The sequence below is a fragment of the Pan troglodytes genome, chromosome 4, assembly GCF_028858775.2.
Source record: "Pan troglodytes isolate AG18354 chromosome 4, NHGRI_mPanTro3-v2.0_pri, whole genome shotgun sequence".
Lineage (NCBI taxonomy): Eukaryota > Metazoa > Chordata > Mammalia > Primates > Hominidae > Pan > Pan troglodytes.
The window spans coordinates 101,609,017-101,621,969 of record NC_072402.2 but is presented as its reverse complement, the minus strand read 5'-3'; the positions used below and the strand labels follow the sequence as shown (position 1 = coordinate 101,621,969).

At 35.3% G+C, this 12,953-nt stretch overlaps 2 long non-coding RNA genes across 3 annotated transcripts in view; one reads left to right on the top strand and one right to left on the bottom strand.

Annotated features, from left to right (window-relative positions):
* LOC112209230 (uncharacterized) overlaps window positions 1-12,953 on the bottom strand; it is a 371,229-nt gene that overhangs the window by 41,994 nt on the left and 316,282 nt on the right. The window lies entirely within an intron of this gene.
* LOC104006502 (uncharacterized) lies at window positions 1,785-12,638 on the top strand. The gene is made up of 3 exons (XR_680250.5): window positions 1,785-1,852; window positions 6,723-6,849; window positions 11,229-12,638. It is a non-coding gene; the product is annotated as an uncharacterized LOC104006502 (long non-coding RNA).

Below are 12,953 nucleotides of genomic sequence, written 5' to 3'. Positions count from 1 at the left end.
TGATAAACTCTAGCAGCAGAAAAGAAACTGGTAAGGTCCCAGGAATATGGACGATGGAAGATTAAGACGCAACATGAGGAACCTGGGTGTGAGGGGGCCACAAGCTACAGAATAAGATTATCAGTAGAAGGTATTACAATGGTAATAAAGCATAGTTTTTCTACTTCGATAGTATCTAGATCTCTTCACATTTGGGGGCAGGTCATATCTCATTTTGTTATTGAGAAGGTCCATTGGCCAATGGTATAATTAAAGCATATTGACTGTAACCTATCTGCCCAGAATTTAGGTAAAAATATGGGAATGAATCTTGTTGCAACTTTAAAAAAATGAGTGGACTGTCCTCAAGCATAGTAATCTAAGTAATGTATCACAAAAAATTAATTAATCTCTGAACCATGCACACACAGCTTTGATTTACCAACAAAGCAATGCATTTTCTAAACCCAAGATGTTTGTTTTTAAATACTGTGAGAGTCAGGATGGGACCAGGCTTGGTGGCTAACACCTACAATCTCAGCACTTTGGGAGGGTGAGGTGGGAGGATCTCTCTTGAGGCCAGGAATTTAAGACTAGCCTAGGCAACCTAGTGAGACCTTGTCTATACAGAAAAAAAAAAAAAATTAAAATTAGCTAGGCATGGTAGTGTGCACCTGTAGTCCCAGCTACTCCAGTGGCTGAGATGGGAAGCTCACTTGAGCCAGGAGTTGGAAGCTACAGGGATCTATGATCATTTCACTGCACTCCAGCCTGAGTGGCAGAGCAAGATACTGTCTCAAAACAGCAACAACAACAGAAACATAAAAAATATAAATACAATCAGAGTCAGGATAAATACTTATAGAATTAATGAACAAATTAATCTTTTTATTGTTGCTGTTACCTTAAATCCTTTTTTTTTTTTCTTTTTTTTTTTTTTTGAGACGGAGTCTCGGCTCTGTACCCCCGGCTGGGGTGCAGTGGCAAGATCTCGGCTCATTACAAGCTCTGCCTCCCAGGTCCACGCCATTCTCCTGCCTCAACCTCCAGAGTAGCTGGGACTACAGGCGCCTGCTACAACGCCCAGCTAATTTTTTGTATTTTTAGTGGAGACGGGGTTTCACTGTGTTAGCCAGGATGGTCTCGATCTCCTGACCTCGTGATCCGCCCGCCTCGGCCTCCCAAAGTGCTGGGATTACAGGTGTGAGCCACCGCGCCCAGCCCTTAAATCCTTTTATCTGAAATAATTTAAAGGTGACAGGTATATAAATTGACAGAACTACATAATTTTAATTAAAAGTATTATTTGATTTCCCTTGATGAGGCAGAATGTCTTCCTCTAAATTCCCAAAATATCAGATTAATATCTTAATTGTCTAACTTCCGCATTCTCTTTTGTAGTATAGGTGTTTACTTACGCATTTTATTATAATTTCCCTACTGCTAGTTCTGTGAGTTTGTGATCTGTGCCTTATTCATCTGTATATTCCCTAAGAGCAGAGTTAAATTATTTTTTAGAACTGGTTTTATAAAAATACAGTAAGTAAAAGCATTCCCTCAAAGTTCTAAGAATATTTTGTGGACTCAATCGACATTTATTAGAGTACTATAAAATATTTTTCATTTTATGAAACTAGGATTGTGGAAACCTGCATTCCAAAGCTCCACCTCACAAGTGGTCTGTGATCAACAAATATCAACCTTTTATCTATTCTCAGTATTTTCTTTGAATACAATGCTTTCTTTGAATACAATGCTTTCTTTCTTCCGTGCAATTGAATTCTGTCATCATCCCTCTGCACATTCCAGATGGGTGGAGCTAGGGAAAGCCTTCATGGAAAGGGTTTCATCTTTCTGAACATTCACCACACTGGTAAGTTCTATAGCAAAGACTTTCTTGGATTTTGTTGAGTTGTAGTTTTCTTTTTAATAATGATATAGTTAATCCATTAAAATAATAATGTTACACCAAATCTGATTTCATATTTCTTTTCCTAAAGTAGAAAATTCTCAAGTTGTTTAGTAAAGTGCTAAATGCTTTATATTGACAGACTACCGCTGTTCAGCAATCTATATTTGCAGCCTGCCAAACGAAAGCAATAGTTGGATCCTCTTTGTTGTTCACGGTACTTTAAATTACAAATGATGTTGATTTTAATCGTCTTTGCTCTATTCACTCACAAAGCTGGATGCTGTACAAGTCAGCTCTCAGATTTTGTATAAAATACTTTTTATTGGGCTTAGCACTTGCACAGCACTTTACACCTTCAAAATACTTTGTAAACATTAACTAGTCAATTCTTACAAAAAAAAAAGTAAGAAGAAAACAAATCCTGATGGTAGGTGTAAATCAGGTCTAGAGAAAAGAGTTTTTCTATAGCTTAAATTTGAAGGCAAGGTATTTATTTGGCTGTTTATTTTTAAACCAATAGAGTATATTTCAGGAAATGATGATCAGTTCTTCACTTTCCATTATAACAAAGCACATAATTTCAATTTTATTAATCATACAAAATATAGAAGTATTAATATTATTAATGACCAGTAGAACGTATGCCATATGACAAAGCTCCTAAATATATTGAATGCAGCTTTGGACCCTACACAAAGAAAATGTTTTGTGATAGTTAATAAAACTCAACTTGTCTCAGAGGATTGACATGTATGGGTCACTGCTTCTTTCTGTCCTGTAAGTAGCAACAGCTTCACTGGTACAGATACAGGTAAGACTAGCTTGGTCCAAACCTAAATGAGTCCCCAAGTTCACATTAAATATATAAAAATATATAGCACAGCAGGGTCAAACTAATGTATTATTTAAAGAGGGCACTATAAATTTTGTGTCTGCTTTTCTAAGTAAAATATATCTTCTGGCTTCATTGGTTCTGCTCTTCCTCCATTCACTTTTATAAAAATTCCCTCATTTTAACCAATCCTTTCAAAAGGAAAAGTTTGTATATTCCTCTTGGAAAATAACATGCTTACTCTGATCATAAAAGAAACTCCATGATAAGCCTAAAATGTTATTAATAGTAAATGTTGTATTGAGTATTGATTGGGGATTTTTCAATCATGTCATAATGAAAAGGAAAAAAATTGTAATTTTGCCATTTAAAAATTTGGAAATTGAAAACAGAAAGACAAAGGTCATATCAAGAAAAAACTTCAAGGCTGAGGTTATGGAGGGAAACAGTTTCAATTTGATAGCTGATTGTGCTGTGACCATAACTCAGAAAGCTGTCTGTGATATATATTAAGGAAAGCCTGCACTATATTTTCAACAATTAAACAACTAGAATGCCATAAAATATACTCTTAAAAAATTTAGACAAATTAAATTTAGCAGAGTTTGAGCAAATAATGATTCACAGATCAAGAAGCACTCAGAACCAGAAGAGGTTCACAGAGCTCGACCCAGCAATGTGGGCAGGCAATATTTATAGACAGAAAAAGAAACTGACATACAGAAATAGATTGGTTATGGCTAGGTGTGTCCCTTATATGAGCCTGGTCTGAATAGTTGGCGGCCTCTGATTAGCTGAAGTGTGGCTGCTGTGATTGGCTGTGACTCAGCTATTTGTTATAAGAATATACTCTTAATTTAGGTTGCAGTTTGTTTACATCCTTAAGTTAGGTTGCAGTTTGCTTATATACTAAGTTAGGTCATAGTTTGCTATCCACAGAGACAGCTTTAGGCCAAATTTAATTTTATTTCACATTAGTCACAATTAAAAGCTATCTGCCTAAAGGTTTAGATTTTAATTAGGAAACACTGCAAGTTTACTGATGTATTGAAAATAATGTTTTTACATTCCTTAAGAAATCTTTATAAAGGGAGGACAAGTTAGAGACTGAAACTTGAGATAAGTTACTGAAATTGCAAAATAAAAGCTATGGATAAACCAAAGTGATCTCACAATCTTCAGACTCCTTTCTTCTGTGTAAGCATCACAAGATTTACTTATGATAAATTAATGGTAATATTATGCACATCCATCAGAGTTTGTGACATATTTAGGACAATTTTTTTTTTTTTTTTTTTTGACAGAGTCTCGCTCTGTCTCCCAGGCTGGAGTGCTTGGAGCGCTGCAAGCTCTGCTCACTGCGCTCTGGCACCGCCTCCCGGGTTGTCGCCATTCTCCCGCCTCAGCCTCCCGAGTAGCTGGGACTACAGGCGCCCGCCCCCGCGCTCGGCTAATTTTGTTTTTGTATTTTTAGTAGAGACGGGGTTTCACCGTGTTAGCTAGGATGGTCTGGATCTCCTGACCTCGTGATCCACTCGCCGCGGCCTCCCAAAGTGCTGGGATTACAGGCGTGAGCCACCGCGCACGGCGGACATATTTAGGACAATCTTAAAAAATGCAAAAACAAAAACAAAAAACAAAGCAAAAAAAACCCATATACTAATGCAGTAGGATTTTTACATTGGATTTTTTATCTTGTTAATATCATCAGTATTATTACCTTATCATGTTTGGGTATCACTGCAAAAACATTATTTGATTTTTAAGGTAGGGTATTTGTTTTTGCACACATAAAGAAGACTAATGTTCCAAATAGAAAAAAGAAGCTGTAATAAACTTTAATATTAAAGTTTAGGAGAGCAATATTAACATTCTGGAAACTAATCTGTTTCTATGAATTCATTATATGACATCTAAAAGTAAATTTTAGAAATCCCTTTAGACAATATTTTATGTACACATTTTAATTCCTAAATCACTATTTTAAACTTTCCCTTCAGAAATGTATCTCTTCTCAGATGCCAACTCTTTACCATGTACTCAAGAAAGAGGTTAAATAGATCGGATAATAAATCTGGAATTAAGCTGAAAACAAGCGATCACTTAGGATGTGATTTCTGCAGCCCCAAGAAAGACCTCTGACTAAAAATAAATAAATAAAAATACCCTTTCCCTGGTCTCAAATGCCTCAATTTCTACAACTTCGGATTTCTAGGTTGACTATTTTGTTAAGCTGTGAAATTCTGGAGCCACCAAACAATGTTATTTACTTGACAGATTCTGCCTAGTAATTGTCTAAGATACAGATGAAAATTGATCACTAATGAAGACCGTTAACTCAAAACCTGGCCATATCTCGTATATGGCACAAGGTATGGCACAGTTTCTATTTTATAGCTTCCACATATACCTTGATAGGAGATTGTCATTGACATAATAAAATGTGAAACAGCAGGAAAATATTATAAGCCAAAGAGGTAGCCTATTTTAACAACCCGCTGTCAGGAAAATTTTCCGCACATCAGACCTAAATCTCTCCATCAACAGCTAAGTACATTTAAGGGCATTCTCAGTTGTGCTTTTGGCTGATTTCCTCTTTTTCTTATGGTTAGGACTTTATATTTTCAAAGAGCTTTTCAACCACATTTACTAGTGTTTCTTCACAAATATGCCTGCAGTTTAATACCTTTTTCCACTATTTTACAAATCCTGACGTTGGAGCACAGAGATATTAAGAAGTATGTTCAAGGTTACACAGCAAGTTAAAAGCCCAGCAGGGAATAGGTTACACAGCACCTGAGTTTTCAGACTGCTGTTTAGCCAACTGGGCCACTCTCACAGGATGCTCATGACACAATGAATGAAGAAAGAGAGAAAAAAAAAAACTTGAACTAGAAAATGAAATTATGAAAACAGAAAATGTATTATTATTAAAATCATAATTTCTTTTTCCACAGATATAAATAAACCATGATGCAATGCTTATCATGCAGCCTCTGGGTAGACTTGCAGACTGATTAATCTACCCTTGTCTGTCTTCATACTCTTTTACCCATTTTTATCAGGGCATAAAAGAAGTTAGGAAGTAGGTCCTATATCTGATGGCCAAAATGAGGCATGTTCTATTGCCTCATTTTTGGGTCTCATAAATATGGAATTTTTTCAGGGGTATGTCTGAGCTCTTCTGCTCAACCTCCTCCCAGCTCTGTATTTCCCAGTCTTCATGATGGGTATCAAGAAAAGGGAAAATAAGAAAGACTTGGCATTTGAGTTTTGAAGGTTAGAGCTACATATTTGATGATCAAGAGCTCTCAAACTGCACCTGGATACTAATTCTGAATGGAAACTTACAATTGTAAGGTAAGAAATATGACAAAGTGGTGAAACAGCAGAAACCTCAATAACTCCCACATAAAGATGTTTCTATACTTAAATCTAATCGGAGAGGCCTCATAATTCCTAAGATTCCTCAGTCAAGAGGCATTCTTGAATGCCCTTAATGTGTCAAGATCTGAGGTAGGTGGTAGGGAACAGCCACAAAAAAAGTTCTATTCAAGAGCAATAACCTAATTCTGTTTGAAGTGTCAGAAGAGTCTTCACAGAAGAAACGATATTTGAAGCTGAGACTTGAAGGACACATAAGAGTTAGCCAGATTGAAGAGGATAGGGAGAAGAGTTTTCAGGCTTTGGGGATCAGTACATGCAAAGGAACAAAGGCTAAAAGGGGCATAGGACCCTGAAGTTATCATAAAAGGCCAATAAAGCTACAGGAAGAGACAAAAAGATGACAAGTGAACTTTGAGGGGTAAGCAGGGAACAGGACATGACAGTCCTATAGGTAATGATGAGTATTTTTTTTTCACTTTATTCTTATGCCACAGAAAGCCCTAATACATTTTAAGAGGGAAATAATACGATTATATTTAAAATTTTTAAAAAATCACTCAGGTTTCTGCATGTATTATCTGTTTTTCATGTTCTTTTCATTTCCATTTGCAGGTGGACAAATCCTTTTTCTGTGAGGAAGATGTGGCTGTTGGGAGAGTCAAGTAATTGAATGACGTGAATTTCCTGGAGTTTCCATAAGTTCCTGTAAATTTAGCCTCCAACTGAAATAAACCAACTGGTACTCTTGTGAAATTCAAAATTGTGCTATCATCAGCTAAGCTGAATGAAAAGAAATTACACATGAAAGTCATAGGCAGCCCTTTTTTAAATTGTATCTTTTATAGAAACATCATTATATGGAACAATTGGAAGAAGCAAATTTATTTAAATGTGCATTTTTAAGGCATTTCAACAAAAGCATAACTAGCAGAAGTACAAAAAATTCTGAATCAGTTAAAAGACTATCCTCAGAATATGCGATTAAAATCCACATACAAGCCATGAAATAAAATTCAGAAGTATGAACTACAGCATAACATACAACTGATATTCCAACCCATTAAAATAATATCTAAGACTAATAAAATACTACTTTAAACAACTTATCAAAGTCATCCATTCTTTTGTAGCATGCCTTTATAGTTGCATCATAGTCATCAAATATAAGTAACATTAAACATTTAATTACAAGTAACTCGTAACTCTTTCAGCCCAGTGCATATGCCCAGCTTTTTATTTAAATTTGTATTTAGTTTCACTTAACCTTTTAACCTTTTGAATTAATAGCAAATATGTCAAGGCATTAATAACTTTTTTTTTTTTTGAGATGGAGTCTTGCTCTGTCACCCAGGCTGGAGTACAGTGGCACAATCTTGGCTCACTGCAACCTCCACCTCTGGGTTCAAGTGATTCTCTTGTCTCAGCCTCCCAAGTAGCTGGGACTACAGGCGTGTGTCACCATGCCTGGCTAATTTTTGTATTTTTAGTAGAGATGGGGTTTCACCATATTGGCCAGACTGGTCTCCACCTCCCAAAGTGCTGGGATTACAGGTGTGAGCCACCACACCCAGCCCTTAATAACATTTTACGTAGATTGTATTTTAACATTTACCAGGCCTAAATAAAATGTCCCTGCTTTGGAAGATATATATTTTTTAAGCATAAAATGATGAATTAGCAATTCCCTATAATAAAGTGATTCATGTTTATTACTTAAAATTTTTCATAGCAATAGAAATTCAAGCAAAACTATCACAATAATCTATTTTAAAAGTCACTTAACAACAATATAAGGATCAGAATTGACTTTTGATGCCTAGCTCCTTGTATTGATTTCCTAAATTATTCTGAACAAGAACAGCCATTAATCAGAAAAGTCTGAAGAACATTAAGATCTAGTTTTTCAGACTACTAGAATATTCTAAAATTCCGAAAAACAAAGAACAAAGATTCTAATTTCAGAGGCTTTTAAAATGCCTAATTTCAGTAGGTCTCAATTGTAAAGATTCCATTTTAACAGCATGGGTAAAATAAAATACGTTTTGCTAGCACCTACTGATGCAGATGTGCAACTGAAGTAAAAGAATATACTTTGAAAAGTGTAAAATGGCATGTAAATAAAAAGTATTATAAATCACATTTCATAAACTCAGTTGATCAAGAAATGTAATTATAGTTTTCTATAAAATAATTTTATTTGGAGTCCAGATTCCTCCCTGTGGTAGAACTTAATCTAGGCAATTCACCACCGTCTCCCCATTCTTCTATTTCCTACTTCTGGGATGTGTTCACAGATCAAAAGAATGAGCGCGCAGTGTAAAGGTGTACTTTGCCGGGATCGTTAGGTATGCCCTGAGCATCTACTGAGATGCCTCTGGTCACATAGTGCCTTCAATCTTAGTTCATGCACATTATTCTAAATCATCTGTCTTTCCAAACCATCAAGTCAAGCCCAGCTTTTCCTAATATATTAGTATCCTTCTGTGGTCCATAGGACTATTCTTTGACAAGCACCACTAAAGTCTGTGGAGCCAAGTTTCTGTCTATTCCTCTGCCACTTGTGTGCATCTTCCACCCCTCCCAGGCTATCACAGGTGCCCAGAAACTCTGCCAAGTTTTTCTAAGACCTTTTCTACTCGGGGCTTGTTTCCTGATGCCATGTTGCTACCTCCCTGAGCATTACCCTGAAATGAGGAAAAAGTAAAGTCCTGGGACCACTTGTACATGCACCCTACTTAGAATTTCTGTCTCCATTCCTCCGGCTCAGGCTGGGAGATCTAGTGTGAGGCCCTTCTTCTCAGATACCCACCACTGTCTAAACTCTACTATATTTGTCTTGATACCCTCTTACCATGTTGTTATGGAATCTCCTTTAGCCTCAGGGAAAGAAAACCTTGTTCTTATAATAGGTAAGAACTTTAATCTGCCAAATCTATATTATCAAAAAATCCTCTACTTATTAACCTCATTCAACTCAGCAATTCAGGCATAATTGCAATCATTTTAGGCTTCTTTACCCAGGATTGCATTAGATTTCAAGAGGCTGTGCCAGGGCGGGGAGGACAACCATCTCAACAGAGACTTCAGCTACATTTTACTCCAGTAGGTCCACAAACATCAGTCCATGTAGGTACAATTAAACCAGCCATTTTCCAACTGCAGGGCTTCTTCAGACACTCCTGTCCATTCATTTACTTATATGACTTGGCCAGAGACACAGGGGCTCATTCTGTTATTTAGGGCCCATACTGAAGCATGAAACTTCTGCACTCCATCTGTTTATCCCTGACCAAACATGTCTTACAGCCTTCTCTGGGTCCTGACATTGTCTGTGCTTTATGCAGAAAGGGAAGGACGAGTCATCTGTGTCCCCAAATTGCCCCAAAACATTATTGCTTCACCCAGGCCCATTCCTGGCAAGCAATGGCTCCCATCACCTTTTCCTTAGGAATCCATCCTATCTACTTATGTATTATTTTGTGGCACAATTATTCTTCTTCTTGGAGTATAGGAGGTAAAAAGGAGCCATAACACTTGGCTATCAATTTGAATTGGCTACTTGAATGTGAAAATTCAGAATTAATGTGCTTTGTTTTCTCTGCTTTCTGTGGTCTTATCCCTTTTCTGAAACAAGGAAGGTGAATGCTGAGCTTCTGAATGAAGAAAGTTTCCGTAGGAGAAGGAAACTGTTAAAAATAAGTTATAGATAACAATTCAAAATATCATGCTATTGCATCATTATTCTCCTCTTTACTCTATGTGGGTTTTAGTTACTCCACTCAGAAACATAAAATTTATTTTGTATTCAAATTGATTAGTCCTTTTATTTTCTTTATGATTTTTACCTTTGGAATTTTTCATGGGATCAGTAACCTGGTTTACAGAAAACAGTATTAAATAGGTTGAGGAAAGCTAGGCTACATTAAGTAAACTGTCTTCCTTTTAGTTCTTTAATATTAAGGAATAAAAATGCATGGCACACACAATAAAGACCACACTAAGTAGATGATAAATATGAAGATTTGTATAAATTATAAGGTTTTATATAAATATTATATTATTATAATCTGAGCTCCTAGGAAATGTATATCCTCAGTGATCTAAATGGTATTATCATTGTCAGTAGAAAAGGGAGAGGAAACATTTACCAGTTTGGATAAAATGAAAAAAAAAAATATATATATATATATATATATATAGAAAACTGCATCTTTTTGTTCCAAACACAAACCAGCCACAAACACATCAAAAGTGTTCTGATTCCCTACCTGTGCAATAGAATATATAAGAAAATGTAATGTTCCCAGTAATTCAGCATATAACAAAAGCTATATGTTATTTATCTTTAGCTACCGTTGTTCTTTCAACTTGGTCATAAAATATATAGATCTAGCCATTAGTATATTGTGATTTCTCTGTATTGACATTGTTATCTTGTACACAAAATATTCTCATATTGAATGTTATTCCAATGGTATGTTTTTAACATTTGAAAAAGTACAGGACAATGACAGGAGAGCTGGAGTCAAAAATCCCTGAGCAAACAAGTATGTTCACCTACATCTCCAACACTGAATTGAAATTGCAGGATTGACTAATCATTTGCTATTCCAGTCTTGAGTCTTCCTAATTATAATGATAAAGATAAAGTAAAAAGCACCTGAAGCAGACATAGCAGGACTTTAATTCCAAGACTGCCTTGTTTTTTTTTAATAGCTTTATAAGTTCAATGTGCACTTAGCTTTCCATAAGAATCACTTATCTACTATTTAATTTCCAATCCTCAAGAAATGCAGAGAAATTGGGATGGCCTTAGCATAAATTTTCCTCTTTCACAAGACATAACTAGAAAAAACCCATAGGACAATTGTGGTTTTTGAAATAAAAGTAGTCAAATTACACTGATATATAAAGAAATGGCAATTTATGTTTGATGAGGTATACGTCTTTATAGAATGGATTGAAAACGATCAATATTAATGTGATCTAGATTACATGAAACTCCAAATTTATTGTGTAATTACATACTTAAATATCATACCAACACTTTGTTTTGTTCATTTTTAAGGTTATCGTATTTTTATAGAAAAAAAAACTTAAATTTCCTCTTTCTTCCAGAATGTAAGACATCAGACCCTAAAGAACCAAAGTTGTTATTTCTGTGGAAGACCAGCCAACCTATTCTCACAGCTGAAACAAGGGATCTGGCCTGCAAACAGAGTGTTAAGGCATTCTCCAAGTTTCAAAACAAGAGTACACCATTTTGAAGGCCTATAAATAGAAAGAATTTTTCAAATATTAATTCAGTAATGACCTCTGTCTTTGGAAAAGATAATTGCAATGTGTTACTGCGAACCAATTTAAACCTGTATTTCTCATTGCATTTAATATTTAATTTTGTTTTTTATCATTATATATCAACAGTTCTTTCTGGAGCAAAGCAATCCTATTTGACTTTTTTTTTTTTAACCTTATAGTGCACACACACATGTAGGTGTAGGGTTATTTAAACAAGGAAACATTTACATCAAAATGTGCAAAGAGTTATCCTGGAATAGAAATGCTGAAAATATATTTTCAAGAAGTTTTAAAATTCTAGGCTGGCCTCAATGTATTCAGTAGCATGTCAGAAACAGAAAAAAAATTTAATCTCTCCATTTGCTTATTCCTATTAACATATATAGAAAAAAAAGTTGCTCTAAACCTAATGCCTATGCGATGTGTTTGTTTCCTGATGCTGACGATAAATCATAACTGGGCACTTGGTTATATTTTTTAATGTTCTACATTTCTAGCACTGCTACTGTGTTCACAATGAGCTTTATATCTGACAGTAATTTTATTTTCAGGTTCAGTCATATGATGCCTTTCTATAGGAATAGGTTCTATCACAGGAACAAATTATTCAAATCTAGTTTAATGGACTCAGCAATTCTCCTCAGTTTTATCCTGGGCATTTTGTATTCCTTTGCCTAAACCTAGTGGCTATGTAACAATTCAATTACCAAAGTCCTTCATCCAGAAAGTGCTGTTGATTTCCAGTAATTCTTATTCTGTTTGATTTCTTTTTTTTTTCCTCCTAGTTTAACACATGCCAGTTGGTGTCCACTGAGTTAAAAATCTTGAAATAAGCCTGGCACTGTGTCAGTACATAGGTTAAAAAGTGAAACAAAAAATTTTAATAAAATATACACTAGAAATGGAAAATAAGATTAGCAGTGGCATTTCTTGTCATAAGGGCATTTTCTGTCTATGCACACAAAATAAAACCAGCTCAGTGTAGCTGAAGAAGAGAGGAAAGAGAGAGATGGTATAAATTGAAAGATGAAAAGGCAGAGACTGAGTGTACAGAAGCGTGTTGAGAGCATGCAGTCAGCTGGCAAGAAAAGGCAACTCGAAGAGCCTCAGAAGGTAAAACCTCAGTTGGCAGATAAAGTGGGTAAGAAGCAAGTTTTGAAATAAAATAGCAATAGCATAAGCAACTTGAAGGAAGATGAAAAGAGCAAGGTGATAAAAGTATGCAAGAGTCTTTGGAGATTATTAGTAATTTTAGGGAATTACAATGATGAAAAGTTATAAGGGAAAAAGACTTTACATATTCTTTAATAAAAGAAAATTACCTGTCAAAATCTGTCTGCATAGACACTAGTATTAGATTCTTGTTCTTCAAGAAAAAGGCATGTCTGCTGGTCAGATTGAGGTTCATCTATCTTCTATTTCTCTAAATAATGTTTTTCTGATAAAATATGCAAATACACACATACACATATATATTTTGTGTGTATATTATGTGTATATGTGTGTGTGTGTACATACTTATACATAAACACTCTGGAACTAAAA